Genomic DNA, 14,268 nt, shown 5'->3' with positions numbered 1-14,268 from the left:
CAGCTCTGGCATGGGGGTAGCAAAAGGGGCGGAGCCGGGGCAAGCCTCCCCAAAGGGGGACTCCACCCACCGCCCATGCTTTTACCCTATACTATACAGATTTCATGGGGGAGACCAGTGTTTCTCAAATTGGGGGTCCAGACCCAAAATGGAGTTGCAGGGGGGCCACATGGTTATTTTAGGGGGGTTGCAGTATTGACACTCTTACTTCTGTGCTGCCTCAAGAGCTGGGTGGCTGGAGAGTGGCGGTTGTTGGCCAGGCGCCCAGCTCCGAAGGCAGCACCCCATCAGCAGCAGCAGCACAGAAGTTAAGGTAGCAATACCGTACCATGCCACCCTTTACTTCTGCGCTGCTCCCTTCAGAGCTGGGTGGCTGGAGAGTGACGGCTGCTGACTGAGGGCCCAGCTCTGCAGGGAGCAGTGCAGAAGTAAGGGTGGCAATACCATCCCATGCCATCCTTACTTCTGTGCTGGTGCTGGCGGTGGCCGGCCAGCAGCTGCTGCTCTCTAGCTGCCCAGCTTTCAAGGCAGCGCTGCTGCCAGCAGCAGTTTAGAAGTAAGGGTAGCAGTACCGCCACCCCGCTACAATAACCTTGGGACCCACCCACCCTCAACTCCTTTTTGGGTCATAATCCCTACAGTTACAACACCCTGAAATTTCAGATTTAAATAGCTGAAATCATGAATTTTATGATGTTTAAAATCCTATTGCCATGCAATTGACCAAAATGGACCGTGAATTTGGTAGGGCCCTATTCATAGTGCATATGGTCAAAGACCAACAACCTTCTCAGCCGCAGTATGGCAGCCACAATGGGCCTAATGAGAAAGGTGGAAGAACTTGATGTAAGATTTGATATTGGACATTTGAAGGGAGATCCAGTACAAATCAACTTAAGAGACAATGGCAATGTTGACCCAAACAAGTGCACAAAGACTCCTACCACTGAGACCTTGGATCAGACTAACTGCAGATTTATGCAAATTCAGGGTGTTACCCGGGGTTCCCTAAACCCAAAGCTCTTGGTAACTTTACTGTCTATGAGGCGGTACCAAGAAATAAACCAAAGGAGATGCAGCACCTCTGTCTGCTATGTGGTTGGCACAAATCCCAGAAAGTCAAATGCTTTCACTTAAAGCCTTCACTTTATTAGTCTCCAGCACTCTCACAAGAATGCATTTACTCAAAGTCCCTGCTTTATTTAGTTTCAAGAGCATATACACACAGAACAGATGATAGAGCACTCCCACACAATAGTCACCTATGGTCTGGAGGGCTCGTGAGGGGTCAAACAACATGGTTCAAGTGGCCAGCTATCCACCTGTCTTCGGGGATTCCAAGAGATGTTCAGAAAGTATTCTGCAGACCTGTCTACTCCTTTTACGTTAGTAACTGATACATTTACATCAACATCAATGAGCAGCGAACAGCAGAGGCTAACGGAGGGAGTTTGCCTGGGATCTGTCCGAGAGGAGGTATGCAAAGTGCTGCATTGGGGGGCTGTGCTGGTGAGTATCTGAGTGTCTGTGGCGGGGATAGTTTGTCAGTTTGACACACACCAGAAGTCAAATATAGATAGACTTCCTGTTTTTCACAGACACTTACCCCAGCATATCAGGGAGGACATAGAGTCAGGCTCACTCCTTGTGATCATCCCTCCCTCCTGGATTTGCCTTAGTTATGGTAAGTTCCTGCAAAGGCCTACTAAATAGCTACTCTTGGCAATAAGCAAAATAATCAGTATTCCAGAACTAGCAGTTGGCAGTGACTTGGGCACCCGGATGGTTGCTAAAAATGCCCTTCTACAAGAGGACATTATTACCTGGTTATAGTGGACTATTTTTCCAGATATACAGGAACAATGTACTTGAAAGCAGGGCTGTCCCTAGCCATTTTGGTGCTCTACGCAGCCCCCCTGTGGGGGGTGGTGGCCCCAGGCCTCTGTGGGGGGATGCAGGGGGCAGAAGCAGGCTTGAGGGTAGGGGGGGAACTGCCCCCCAGCACGAGCCGGCAGAGCGGTGCAGGTTGGGGCTGGGTCACTCCACTTCCTGCCACCTGTTGAGTGCAGGGCAAGCGTGACCCCTGCTACAGTCATCAGGGGAAGGGGTGGAGTGGGGGCAGGAAGAGGCGGGGCAAGGCTGGGGCAGAGCAGGGGCAGGAGCCATGGGGAAGAGGCGGAGCAAGGGCTAGAACAGCACAAAACTGCATAGGGCACCAGGAAACAAATTTCCTGTGCCCTACATAGCTGTGTACTTTGCGTATGGGTAAGGATGGCGCTGCTTGAAAGACATAACATGTAGCAGTGTTATTGAGAAACTGAAGTGCACTTTTGCTCATTTCAGTGTTTCAGAACAACTAGTGAGGGACAGTGGCCTACAGGTTCATTGCATCAGAATTTAAGTCATTCCATATGAAGTATAATTTTAATCATATCAGCAACTCACATCACCCACAAACAAATGGAGAAGGTGAGAGAGCTGTACAGACAGCAAGAAAATCCTACAACAGAAACATCCATTCCTTGCTCTTCTGCATTACAGAGCAGCACCAGTAGCAGCTACTGGATATAGTACAGCACAGCTCCTGATTAAGCTACTGTTCCAGCTTTGGGAAAGGACATATTTCCAGAGTGGCCAGACATGAAGAGAGTAGTCAAATTGGTTAAGAAGACTAAAGAGATTATGAATACTTTTACAGTAGATGTCATGCAGCGAACCGCCAGGTCTAGAACCTGGTGACCATGTTTACATCTAATAGGATGGACAACTTCAGCTGCCATGAAGAAAAAAAAAATCAGCATCAAGATCAGTGGACCCCAACCTTTTTGGCTGGCGGGTGCCAGCCAAAGGACCACTGTGGCGGTGGAGCACCCGCCGAAATGCCACTGAATTTCGGCGGCATTTCGGCGGGGACGCCTCTTGATGACGTCACTTGCCGTCGACAAGCGGCGTCATCGAGAGGCGTCCCTGCTGAAATTTGGGAGTGATGCCTCTCAATGACGTCACTTGTTGACGGCAAGCGGCATCAGTGAGAGGTGTCCCTGCCGAAATTCGGGGGTGACGCCTCTCGATAACGTCACTTGTTGGCGACAAGCGTCGTCATCGAGAGGCGTCCCCGCTAAAATGCCGCTGCAGCATTTCGGCAGGTGCTCTTCCAGGGGCCAGGATCATATGTGATTGAGACTGACAATGGAGAGTTCAATAGAAACAATTGAAATCTACACTTTGTTCCTCAGAAAGAACAACAATTAGCATAGCAAACTCTAGAGATGTTAGATGCAGAATAAGAAGATGACAACTCAAGGATACCAACCAACCACAGCTAGTCATAGTATCTAATGGACAGCCAGGTGACCAAGTCGTTATGCATTCGAGTTGTGTAATTAGAAAACTAGTATGATTCAGAGACACTTAACAGACTGATCCATACTGAACTTCAAAGACAGTAATAATGTAAATATTGTAAATGGTAGAAACGTAGAACTTAAAGGGGAATATGTAATGGAATGCTAAACTGTGTTATCCTGTTTAGTGTCTAGGTGGTACTGTGTGGAAAATATTTGATTTAAATAAACCTCAGCCCAGGGCCATGCTTACCCATATGCAAAGTGTGCAGCTGCATAGGGCACCAGGAAATTCAGAATTTCCTGGTGCCCTACGCAGCTGTGTGCTGCTCCAGCCCCTGCTCTGCCTCTTCCCCATGGCCCTTGCCCCTGCTCTGCCCCAGCCCCACCCCCACTCTACCCCTTCCCCATAGCCCCCACCCCTGCTCTGCTCCGCGGGCGAATGCTGAGGGGCAGTTCCACCCTGCCCCTCAAGGCTGGGAGCCAGGGGAGCACAGTGGAGCAGGCTGGAGGCAGTTTCCCCCCCTACACTCCTGCAGAGGCCTGGGGCCCACACAGCCCCCCCCATGGCAGGGGTTTGCATAGGGCACCGAAATGGCTAGGGACAGCACTGCCCCCAAGCCTGCTCCTGCCCCCTGTGGAGGCATGGGGCCTGCCCCGCAGAGGCCTGGTGCCGCCACCCCCCGCCATGGGCTGGCTGCTTATGAGACCAAAATGGCTAGGGATGGCCCTGCCTCAGCCATACCTGGCAGAGCACTAAAGGATCTTATGATTAGCACAGCTGGTGCACACTCTGTAGCCAGTCCATATCTGGTAGAAGCACATGACACCCTCTGTTCTGGGCAAGACAGTCCAGATAGTTGGTGGTGAATATTGACAACTGGATTGGGCCCACAGGAGCACTGGGGTTGGGCTCATACACCTCTGCTTATTCAGCAGTTAATTAGGTTTGACATGAAGTACACTTTGGAAAATGTAATGTTTGTCTTCTTGGGCTGTCAGAAGAGATGGGCTTCTGGCATTCAAAAACTCATTGGCCCAGGACTTTGAATCCATATGGAGAACTAAGTAAACTAGAATCCTGGAGCGGGGAGTTTTACCTGTCAGCTATTGGCTAGAGGCAGACTCACCTCCACCTCAATCTGTTACAGATCTGCATGACTAGCAGTGAGCTGCCATAGAACGCAGCTCCATTCAGATGTGTTCTGAAGATTTTAGAAATTCTTTGTCCTTTGGAGACAGCCTGAATGTTAGCTCCTTCAGTGATGACAAAGAGCTAATGGGAAAGCTACCAACATCTTCAACATATTCATCTCCTTGTCCTTTGAGTTTTTAGACAGTGTATATGGAACCGGAGAGAAAGAAAAGGGAAATTAATGGCTTCAAAGATACAAAGACCCAGACTACCTACCTAATAGCAATAAGGTTAACTCCAGAAGTCCTTGGTTCCAGGACTTTAGTTCTGAGGAAGCTCTTTGACACAGAGACTGTCATTCACTAAATATTTGTACAGTGCCTAACACAACAGGGCCCAACCGGTTATCGTCAAGCACCTGTCAGGGTTCCCCATGGAGTCTGAATGCAATTGGAGCCATGGGATTCAGCTGAGTGTCAGATACGGTGCTGCACTACAGTAGCTTTCTGGTGCCAGCACCTTCTCTGTCAGTGCAAAGAGCTCTCTTTAGAATTGTTAGGCTCATTGCTAAAGAATATAGAAGTTGAGTTAGGTATTTCCTGCTGTGTAGGAGGAAGGGAATATGAAGAGTTTTGTAGGGCCACCATCTCCTCACAGTGTAGGGTAACTATGCCACCACCTGCACCTTCCCTCCTGGTTCTTCTACTAACTTTCCACAGGTCAAGTATTTCAAACAAGATTTCCTTTCCAGGCTCTAATGTATTGGCTTTTATAGTTTCCAGTAGCCCTCCAGTTCCAAAACTTCCTTCTCAACTAAGGGATTACACAGCCCTACTTCCAGGGTTTAGTGCTACACTTATCCCTCATCTCTTTAAATTAGCCTCCCAGAAGTTCCACGGAAGCTAGCAAAAATCTTCAAGAAACAGAACTCAAAGCAGAAACTTTAAAATAATGCTTTTTCCTGCAAGACATATCTGCTAGGGTGAAACCCCACTCCACAGCTTAGAGCCAGATCACCACATCTTAGTCCTAGCTCCACTGAACTATCTTTCCTGATGTCTCAAAGACACCTACAAGTCAGGCCTCTACTTCACCTGAAGTATCTCCCTAGGGTTCTCCCTTATTTACCTCAGAAATATGATTGTGTCATATGACTCCCTGGTCACTTGACCATTTTCCCCACCTGGGGAACACACATGGCTGTATCAGAGCTGGGGCAGAGACCAATCCTCTCTTAAAGGGCCAGCCACATTCTCACAAAGAGGAGCACCAGAGTCTCACAACAAGCTGGTGTAGTAGGAAAATAGGGCTCTAGGTCCAGAAAAAAAAGATAGGGAGCACGAGCTAGGGAGAAATAATTTTTCTACTTTATTGTTCTTACCTAGCAATGCTCTCCAATGGCTTTCCCCTATGCTATCTCTGCAGGTCTCCTGTTTGTTTCCCTCCCACTTCTTTCTTGGCTCCTCCATCTACTGCTCCTACCAGCTCCAAGTTCTCCATCTCTGCCATGATGCCTACAGAACCCAGACAACTACCAATGGGAAGGCAGGTGACAAGCTATGCCTCTTCTTTTCTTGCTCCTTCGTTCCCTGTATCTAGCCCCAATTAAAAAGAGAAAGAACCACCACCAAAATCTATGGCCAGTACACAAAATTAACCAAGATGATCCAATTCTTCCCCACAGTCATTTGCTTGCAGGGCCGTCCTTAGGCATAGGCAGAATAGGCAGCCGCGTAGGGCCTCATTCTCCCTGGGGGCACCACGCTGCAGGCAGCCCAGACAGTGTAGAAGCAGGGCTGCTGGGTCCTAGAGAGAGCCGAATGCAGCACAGTCTGAGGAATGGGATTGGCTGCTGGGGTCTCTGGGAAGGGGAGGGGGTAGGGATTGGGAAAGGAGCTCACCTCCCCTCCGCCCCATGGAGCACCCCCTCCTTTCTCCCTCCTACCCAGGAGCACCCCTCTCTCTCTCCTCCCTCCCCTCCGTCAGGGCTGGGTTGAGTGAGGTGCTGGGGGAGGAGGGGAGGCTGGCTGCGTGCTGAGGAATGAAAGTGAAAGTAACTCACTTCCTCCGCAGGCAGCCAGAATTGGAATGTCACACAGGGCTTGACTGGGGTTAGCCAGATGTGTGAAAAATCAGGATAGGGGATTGGGGTAGGGTGAGCAGATATACCTATTTTATAGGGACAGTCCCAATTTTGGGTTCTTTTTCTTATATAGGCTCCTTTTACCCCCACCCCCACCCATCCCTGTCCTGATTTTACACACTTTCTGTCTGGTCACTCTAGGTGGGGTAATTGGTGCCTATATAAGACAAAGCCCCAAATATCGGGACTGGCCCTATAAAATCAGGACATCTGGATCTGGCCACCCTAGCTGGGCAGTGCCTCTCCCCCGGGCTGGCAGCTGCCAGTGATCCATCTCATCCAGGGGGAGCTGCACAGGGCAGGATGAGCTGCTGTGGCTCCATGGGTGCCCCATTCCTGAGATCAGATGCTGTGCTAACTTCACCATGGTCTGTTGGGCTGGCGGTGGTGCCCATTGGCGTGTGATTGGACCTGAGGGTTTGCTGCTGCTGTTGCCACTCTGCACCCTAAGAGGTGGATTTTGGGGTCCTGCAGTTTTCCACCTATCTCCTCCTCTACTGCAGCTGTTGGACCAGCAGGCTGGGGGGTGAGCCAAGCATGAAAGCAGTACTGTGTTGCCATTTAGATTGTCATTTAACAACTTTGTTTGCCAAAAATTCTTGCTAACAATCCTGAATCCAATTTCAATATTTTTTTTTAAAATCAATATCTTAGCCAAAAACAGAAAATTAAGTTGTTGACAATTATTAGTGACAGGTTTGGTTTGAGGCAGGGAGTGGGTCAGTTTTCATCAGAGAAACAAAAAATGTTGACTGACTTTCCTATAGCCTGTTACTCCTGATAAGAGCCCTCCAACAACTGTAATATGCTCATCTCCTTACTAGTGTATAAAGCAGGGGTCAGCAACCTACGGCACATGTGTCAAAGGTGGCAGGTGAGCTGATTTTTGATGGTATGCAGCAGCAGGCTGAGCGGCTCAGCCCATCACTGCTCTGGGGTTCCGGCTGCTGCCCTATTGCCAGCTGGAATACCAGCCATCGGCCCCACTCAGCACCTACTGCTGGCCTGGGGACCCCCAAGGAACCCCAGGCTGGCAGTGGGCTGAGCATGCCAGTTGAACCACTCAACCTGCTGTCAGCCTGGGGTTCCATTCACTCAGCCAGCAGCGGGCTGAGTGGGCTGGTGGCGGGCTGGTGGCGGGCTGAGCAGGGCCGGTGGGGGGTTGAGTGGCTCAGTCTGCTGCCAGTCTGGGGTGCCAGCAGCACTCAGCCTACTGCTACTCCGGGGTTCCGGCTGCCGGCCCCTTGCCAGTCAGGAGCTCAGCCGCCAGCCCCACTCTTCCTCCTGCCAGCCTGGGTGAGCAGAATCCCAGGCTGGTAGCGGGCTGAGGGGGGGTTGGCGGCCGGGATCCTGGCTGGCAGGAGTTGGTGGTCAGAACCCCAGACCAGCAGCGGGCTGAGCAGGGCCTGGGATCCTTGTCTAGGGTTCCAGCCACCAGCCCGCTGCCGGTTTGGGGTTTCATTTACTCAGCTGGCAGTGGCCTGAGCAGGACCGGTGGCCAAGACCTCAGATAATAACAATAGTTTATTTATATAATATAGACATAGAGAGAAACCTTCTACAAACATTAAAATGTATTACTGGCACGAGAAACCTTAAATTACAGTGAACTTGGCACACCACTTCTGAAAGGTTGCCGACCCCTGGTATAGAGTGACCATATGTTGTACTAAGATTCTCCTGCTTTTTTTTCCCCGTGAGTCAGTATAACTTTTGCCAGCCCAGAAGTTGGGCAGCCAATGTTTTACGTTTTCACAATGTTTTCTCCAACTTTCATAAAGTAAATACATAGTTAATATGAGTTTAAAAGGCCAGGAACACTTCTTTATGAAGAATCTGTACAGCAGATCATGCCCATAGATGATCCAGAAAAGAAATTTGAGGTTGAATTTTTTAATGTTGTGATGGATAAATCAGTATCTGCTGTTGATGAAAGGTTTAATACCTTGCAAGTACACCATGAACAGTTTGGATTTTTGTATGACATAACTAAATTCAACGAAATAGGAAAACAAGAGCAACTAATGACAAAGTGCAAGAATCTAGAGAGCCTCCTGAAGCACGGTGATAGTTTTGATTTAAATGGACTTGAACTGTACGAAGAATTGAGTACACTGTCATCAATGTTGCCACATGCAAAATCGGTGATGGACATTGTACAGTTTATTCATACCCGCAAACTTGTTGACATATATCCTAATGTGTACATTGCCACTCGTATTCTACTGACAATTCCTGTAACAGTAGCATCAGGAGAACGGAGTTTCTCAAAACTAAAGCTCATTAAAAACTATCTCCGCTCTACAATGAGTCAGGAACGCTTGACTGGTCTTGCTATTCTTGCGATCGAACAAGACATGACTTTGTCTTTGTCATACGATGACATTATTACTGATTTTGCAGCCAAAAAAGCCAGAAAGATTGCTTTTAATTAACAACAAATCTTTGTTTCAATACCTCTTCATATACATTTCCAATAAAATTTTGATAAATTAAAAAAAATATTATTTGCATCATTCTGTCGTATCAGAATTTTTTCTATAGTGCTGCTTCTTTAGTGCTAATCCATCAACATTACAGTGTGCTTAATTAAGTTAAACTGGTTTTAATAATGTGAATGTGGCAAGTTTTCCAATACTATAAGCTTATGTCTGTGTTGCTAAGAGCAGATCAGGCACAGGGGCACCAGTTTAATAATCTCGCCTAGGGCACCATAAATCCGGCCCTGTTTGCTTGTATGTTGTATCTACACCTCCTACCTTTCACACGTGTCACTGGATTGTAAGCCCTACAATAAATGTGTTACAGATTTCCTTCCAAATATTTTGTGAGCAACAGCTGTGCTCTGAATTCCATAGCCCAAGTCCTTCTTCTGTGAACACGGAGGCTGACTTTTGCCACACCATTCCTGTTAGTGAAGGAGGGAAAGGTTTGAATGCAGGAATTTCTTCTTCTGAAAACACAAATAGTTAAAAGAACAGAAAACATATGTTCCAATGGTAATTTTGCCAATATTGTGTATGAATTCAATGTACCAAAAATATGCTGCCATGGACATTCTGAACCTCGAATATCTTGAGAGTTGTGCTTATCTGCATATTCCCAAACTGCCTCAGAGCACTGATGGGTAAGCACAGGGCATACTGAGTTTGTTCCACTTGTAGAAAGGGGACAGAAAGTATCTGTAACAAAGGACGTGAAAAGATGGGCATTGCCTTACCAAGTGGCAATGCCCATCTTTTCATGTACTCTATAGATATACCTGCCTATTGTACTTTTCGTGGGTTTTAGCCCATGAAAGCTTATGCCCAAGTAAATTTGTTCGACTCTAAGGTACCACAAGGATTCTTGTTGCTGCTGATACAGACTAACACAGAAACCTGTGACATAGCTTCCTGCAGCGGACTATATAAGGAGGACTCACTCTATTGCCAGGTTTGAGCCTGCGGGGAGAGGGCGGAACCCTCTTTCGCGGCGTCGTGGGCGGCCGGCCTCATCTCGCGGTAACACTGGGAGCGGCGACTAGCCGGGCGTCTGACGTCATCACTGCCTGCCACGGCGCTGACATATTTCTCCTCGAACATGGGCTTTCAAGAATGCTTCCGCCTAGGAAAGTAGTTCCCAACTGCCGCTGCCACCGGCGCCAGCGAACGGCCCGTTGTCCGGAAGGCTGATCATCTGGGACTGCAGTGTCGGCGGAGGGCCGCTCCAGACGAGGTTGGGCCGAAAAACGGAGAGGAGAGAGTCCCATCCAGCGAATCCTTCCGCCTGCGGTATCGGTGCTGAGGTCGCGAAGCCGCCATTTTGGATGCCTGGCTCCTGTTACCGCCGCTTCCTCCGCTGCAGGGACCCGGCCCGGTGAGTGGGGGCGGGGACCTCGGGGTCATTGTCCTCGTCCGCCATCTCTCCCCGCCGGCCTCTAGCCCCCGCGCTGTGTGACCCCGACCCTCTCCCGCCTGCCTAGCCCGCCTGCCCCGCCCCCCCTCCCCCGCAGGGCCAGCGCTCCCCCCTTCCCCCCCCCGCCTGCCCCGTCCCCCCTCCCCCGCAGGGCCAGCGCTCCCCCCTTCCCCCCCCGCCTGCCCCGTCCCCCCTCCCCCGCAGGGCCAGCGCACCCCCCTCCCCCCCGCCTGCCCCGCAGGGCCAGCGCTCCCCCCTCCCCCCCGTCCCCCCCCCTCCCCCGCAGGGCCAGGGCACCCCCCTTCCCCCCGCCTGCCCCGTCCCCCCCCTCCCCCGCAGGGCCAGGGCACCCCCCTTCCCCCCGCCTGCCTCGTCCCCCCCCTCCCCCGCAGGGCCAGCGCACCCCCTCCCCCCCCTCCGCCGCAGGGCCAGGGCACCCCCCTCCCCCCCGCCTGCCCCGTCCCCCCGCCTGCCCCGCAGGGCCAGCGCTCCCCCCTCCCCCCCCGCCTGCCCCGTCCCCCCGCCTGCCCCGCAGGGCCAGCGCTCCCCCCTCCCCCCCACCTGCCCCGTCCCCCCTCCCCCGCAGGGCCAGCGCACCCCCTCCCCCCCCGCCTGCCTCGTCCCCCCGCCTGCCCCGCAGGGCCAGCGCACCCCCTCCCCCCCGCCTGCCCCCTCCCCCCCTCCCCCGCAGGGCCAACGCACCCCCTCCCCCCCTCCCCCGCAGGGCCAGGGCACCCCCTTCCCCCTGCCTGCCCCGTCCCCCCGCCTGCCCCGCAGGGCCAGGGCACCCCCTCCCTCCAGTCGGGTCCTCTGGGCCCCCCCCACCTGCCCTGTCCTCCCCCACAGGGCCAGCGCACCCCCTTTTTCTAGGCTGGTCCTCTGGACCCTCCCTGCAGGGTCAGCACACCCTCCCTCCCCTCCAGCCAGGTCCTCTGGACCCTCCTTCTTGCCCCCACCCAGGGCCAGCGCACCCCCCTCTCCTCCAGCCTGTTCTCTGGGCCCCCTGCCTGCCCTGCCCCTCCCCGCAGGGCCAGCGCACCCCCCTCCCGCCTGCCTGTCCCCCCCTGCAGGGCCAGCGCACCCCCTCCTCCAGCCCGGTCCTCTGGATCCCATCCCCCCTCATAACCTTCCCAACCTCCCGTGTCTGCTCCCCTTGTCCGGCATAATACTCCCAATCCTATACGCACACACTCCTACCCCGGGGCCCTTGTAATTGCCTCAATCCTGTATCTGCACCCCCATCCCATCCCGTATCCCTTCCCCTCACCCTCCTGCACCAGGCCAGCCTAATCCTCCCAAACCCATTATTGTATCCCCTCCTCCACTGACCCAGTGTAACCCCCCCCATCCCCTCCCTTGCTTCTCCAGCCCCTCTGTCCTGTATCTCCTACTTTATTGGGCTAGCATAACCTTCTCTTCCACAGTGCCAGCATAACTCTCCCCTCCAACACCCAATCCCCCAAATACCCTTGTCCCATATCCCCTTTTGCAGTGGGTCAGCATAAACCACCCCACAACCCCCTTGTCCCCCCCGCCCCCACTTAACCTCCACTCCTGCATGTGTCCCATGTTCCCTCTTCCATCTGGTTAGCGTAACTGTCCCCCATCTTCTTCCCACTCACAATCCTGTGCCCCCCTCCTGTGCTTTACTGGGTTAGCATAACCCTTTCCTGTCCCATAGAAGCTTCCATGCATCCTTCATGCCCCAGCCCTGTAAACCCACTTGCTCCATATGTCCTGTGAGCTCCCTGCCCATGTTCATGTCCTCCACTCCTCACTTCGACTCAAATGTCTTGTGAGACACCTTTTCCCCACCAGTCTAGTGGAAGAGCTTTCTGCAGAGACTTCCCCTAGCTCCAGTATGACCCACCTACCCGCAACTTTGCAGACCTTCTGGTCTCACTCTGTACGTCCCCCTCAGCTTCCCTGCTGGCCCATCATGAGCCCCTCCATCAACACCATCTCTGTCCCCTCAGTGCTGTCTCTCCCTCCAAGCTCCACGCAGCCTCCCATAAACTATCCGACCTGACTGTCCCCTTTCCCTTGATTCCCCTACAGCTGGAGTGAGGACAGTGGGTACTGTTGCTCTAGTCCTGCCCTTTCTTTGAAAAGACAGCCCCCATCCCTGCTGTTCCAGTGGGGAGCAGAAGAGCTCTCACAGACAACTTTTAAATGGGAGATTTTAAGGCTGTTTACCAGAGGTTGTGCCAGAACTTGAAAAAAATCATGAAATGTAATTTCCTTTGAAGACTGTATTGAGGTGATGCCTGCTTACAAGAGGTAACACTGGGGTTGTCCTCCCTCTTTACTCTGGTATTTCCTAGGCTGAGTGCAGTACTCTGCAGCTGTAATGCACTGAGGTGTCCTGTTCATGGATTTTTATTTAGTGTTTGTGGCTAGCCCCATAGTTGTGTCTGTCTAGCTCTTCACAGAAAGAAAAGCCACAGTCCCTACCTAGAGCCATTTACAGCAAGATGCTGGTGCAGAGTCTTGCTGGCAGTGGAGTGGTCTCCTGTGATGGATCCTGGGACTATTTCAGAGTCCCTTCTTCAAGGGTTTGTTGAGCTCTTTCTCAAACCGCATGGTGTGTTGTTACTCAGGTGCTGATTTTTGGGTGCAGATTAATTCTTGGAAGTCTTTCTCAAAATCAGACTCTGTCACCTTGTACATACTGATTTTAAATGCTGTGTTGTGATTTATTGTAGCACTTGGTGTGTGACATGCTTGATGAAGAGCTGTGGAAACACTAACAGTATCCTTAGGAGAGGTGGTGTGTTGAGAGCAGGGCTTGAAAAATATACTTGACACCTGTTTGCCTACTACTCAGTGAAAAGTACTCCTGCCATCTCAGTTTCCTCCAGCCCAAGCAATTCTGTAGTGCATTTTCACTGTAATGAATTTTAACTGTCAGTCTTCTATTTAGCATACTTTTAAATAAAAGCTTGCTGTCTGTCTTGTTTGTGTTTTAACTTTTTGCCTTTTCTGGCTTCACTCCATTTTTTCCTCTCTTAAATACTATATTATAGTGTGTATTTTCTGGTTTTCAGTGGCTGTTTCCTCTTTTCTTTCTCTTCTCTTCCACTCCATCCCTTTCTTTCTCTTCACTTACACTGTATGCACTATTCTTTCCAATTTTGTTTGTCTGTCCCACTCAGCTGCCATATTTTCTCTCCTTTCCCTTGCCCACACTCTGCTGATCCGCTCCTTCATCCATGAAAACTTTATCAGACACCGAAGAGCTCTGTTAGACAACAAAGCTCAAATAAGATTAGAGACTCTGCTCTTGTACGTTGCCCCACAACACACATTCTCCTCCATCTCTCCTATATGCTGGGAAAGGAGAGAATATTTAAATTACTACAAGGATGTGATTCCTGAATGTTTAGGGACGTCTGCTTCCCACTAGTAGGCTTATGATAAATTTGAGACTTCACCCTAGGATAGTAGAAGGGAGAATGAGCATTTTCTTTCTCACATTCCCAACACAGTCTCCCTTTGGCTCTAAGGATAGGGTCTCTGCTAATCTAACCCTTTCCTAGTCGCCTCTGCATTTTTGTTGTCTTCTCCCCAATGAATAAATCATAACTTTCCCTTGCAGTTGCTCTTAGATTTGCCAAGCAGCAGAGATTATGATATGATTTTTGTCTGCTTATTTGTTGCTCACAGGATTCTGAATAGCAGCAATGGAAAATTGATGAGACTGGTCATTTGTCACATGACAGCTAGGCAAAGCTATGGGCAACAACGGA

General features: G+C 51.1%; 2 protein-coding genes across 2 annotated transcripts in view; one reads left to right on the top strand and one right to left on the bottom strand.

Moving 5' to 3' along the window:
• The window catches only part of IST1 (IST1 factor associated with ESCRT-III), a 578,781-nt gene that overhangs the window by 77,333 nt on the left and 487,180 nt on the right, over positions 1-14,268 (bottom strand). The gene's annotated exons all lie outside the window — the stretch shown is intronic.
• The window catches only part of AP1G1 (adaptor related protein complex 1 subunit gamma 1), a 99,054-nt gene continuing 94,921 nt past the window's right edge, over positions 10,136-14,268 (top strand). Inside the window, exon 1 of the mRNA XM_050922907.1 lies at positions 10,136-10,480. The gene's annotated coding sequence lies outside the window, so the exon portion shown is untranslated. The remainder of the gene's footprint in view (positions 10,481-14,268) is intronic.

The sequence above is a fragment of the Gopherus flavomarginatus genome, chromosome 14, assembly GCF_025201925.1.
Source record: "Gopherus flavomarginatus isolate rGopFla2 chromosome 14, rGopFla2.mat.asm, whole genome shotgun sequence".
NCBI classification, from domain to species: Eukaryota; Metazoa; Chordata; order Testudines; family Testudinidae; genus Gopherus; species Gopherus flavomarginatus.
This window is presented reverse-complemented; position numbering and strand designations above follow the sequence as displayed.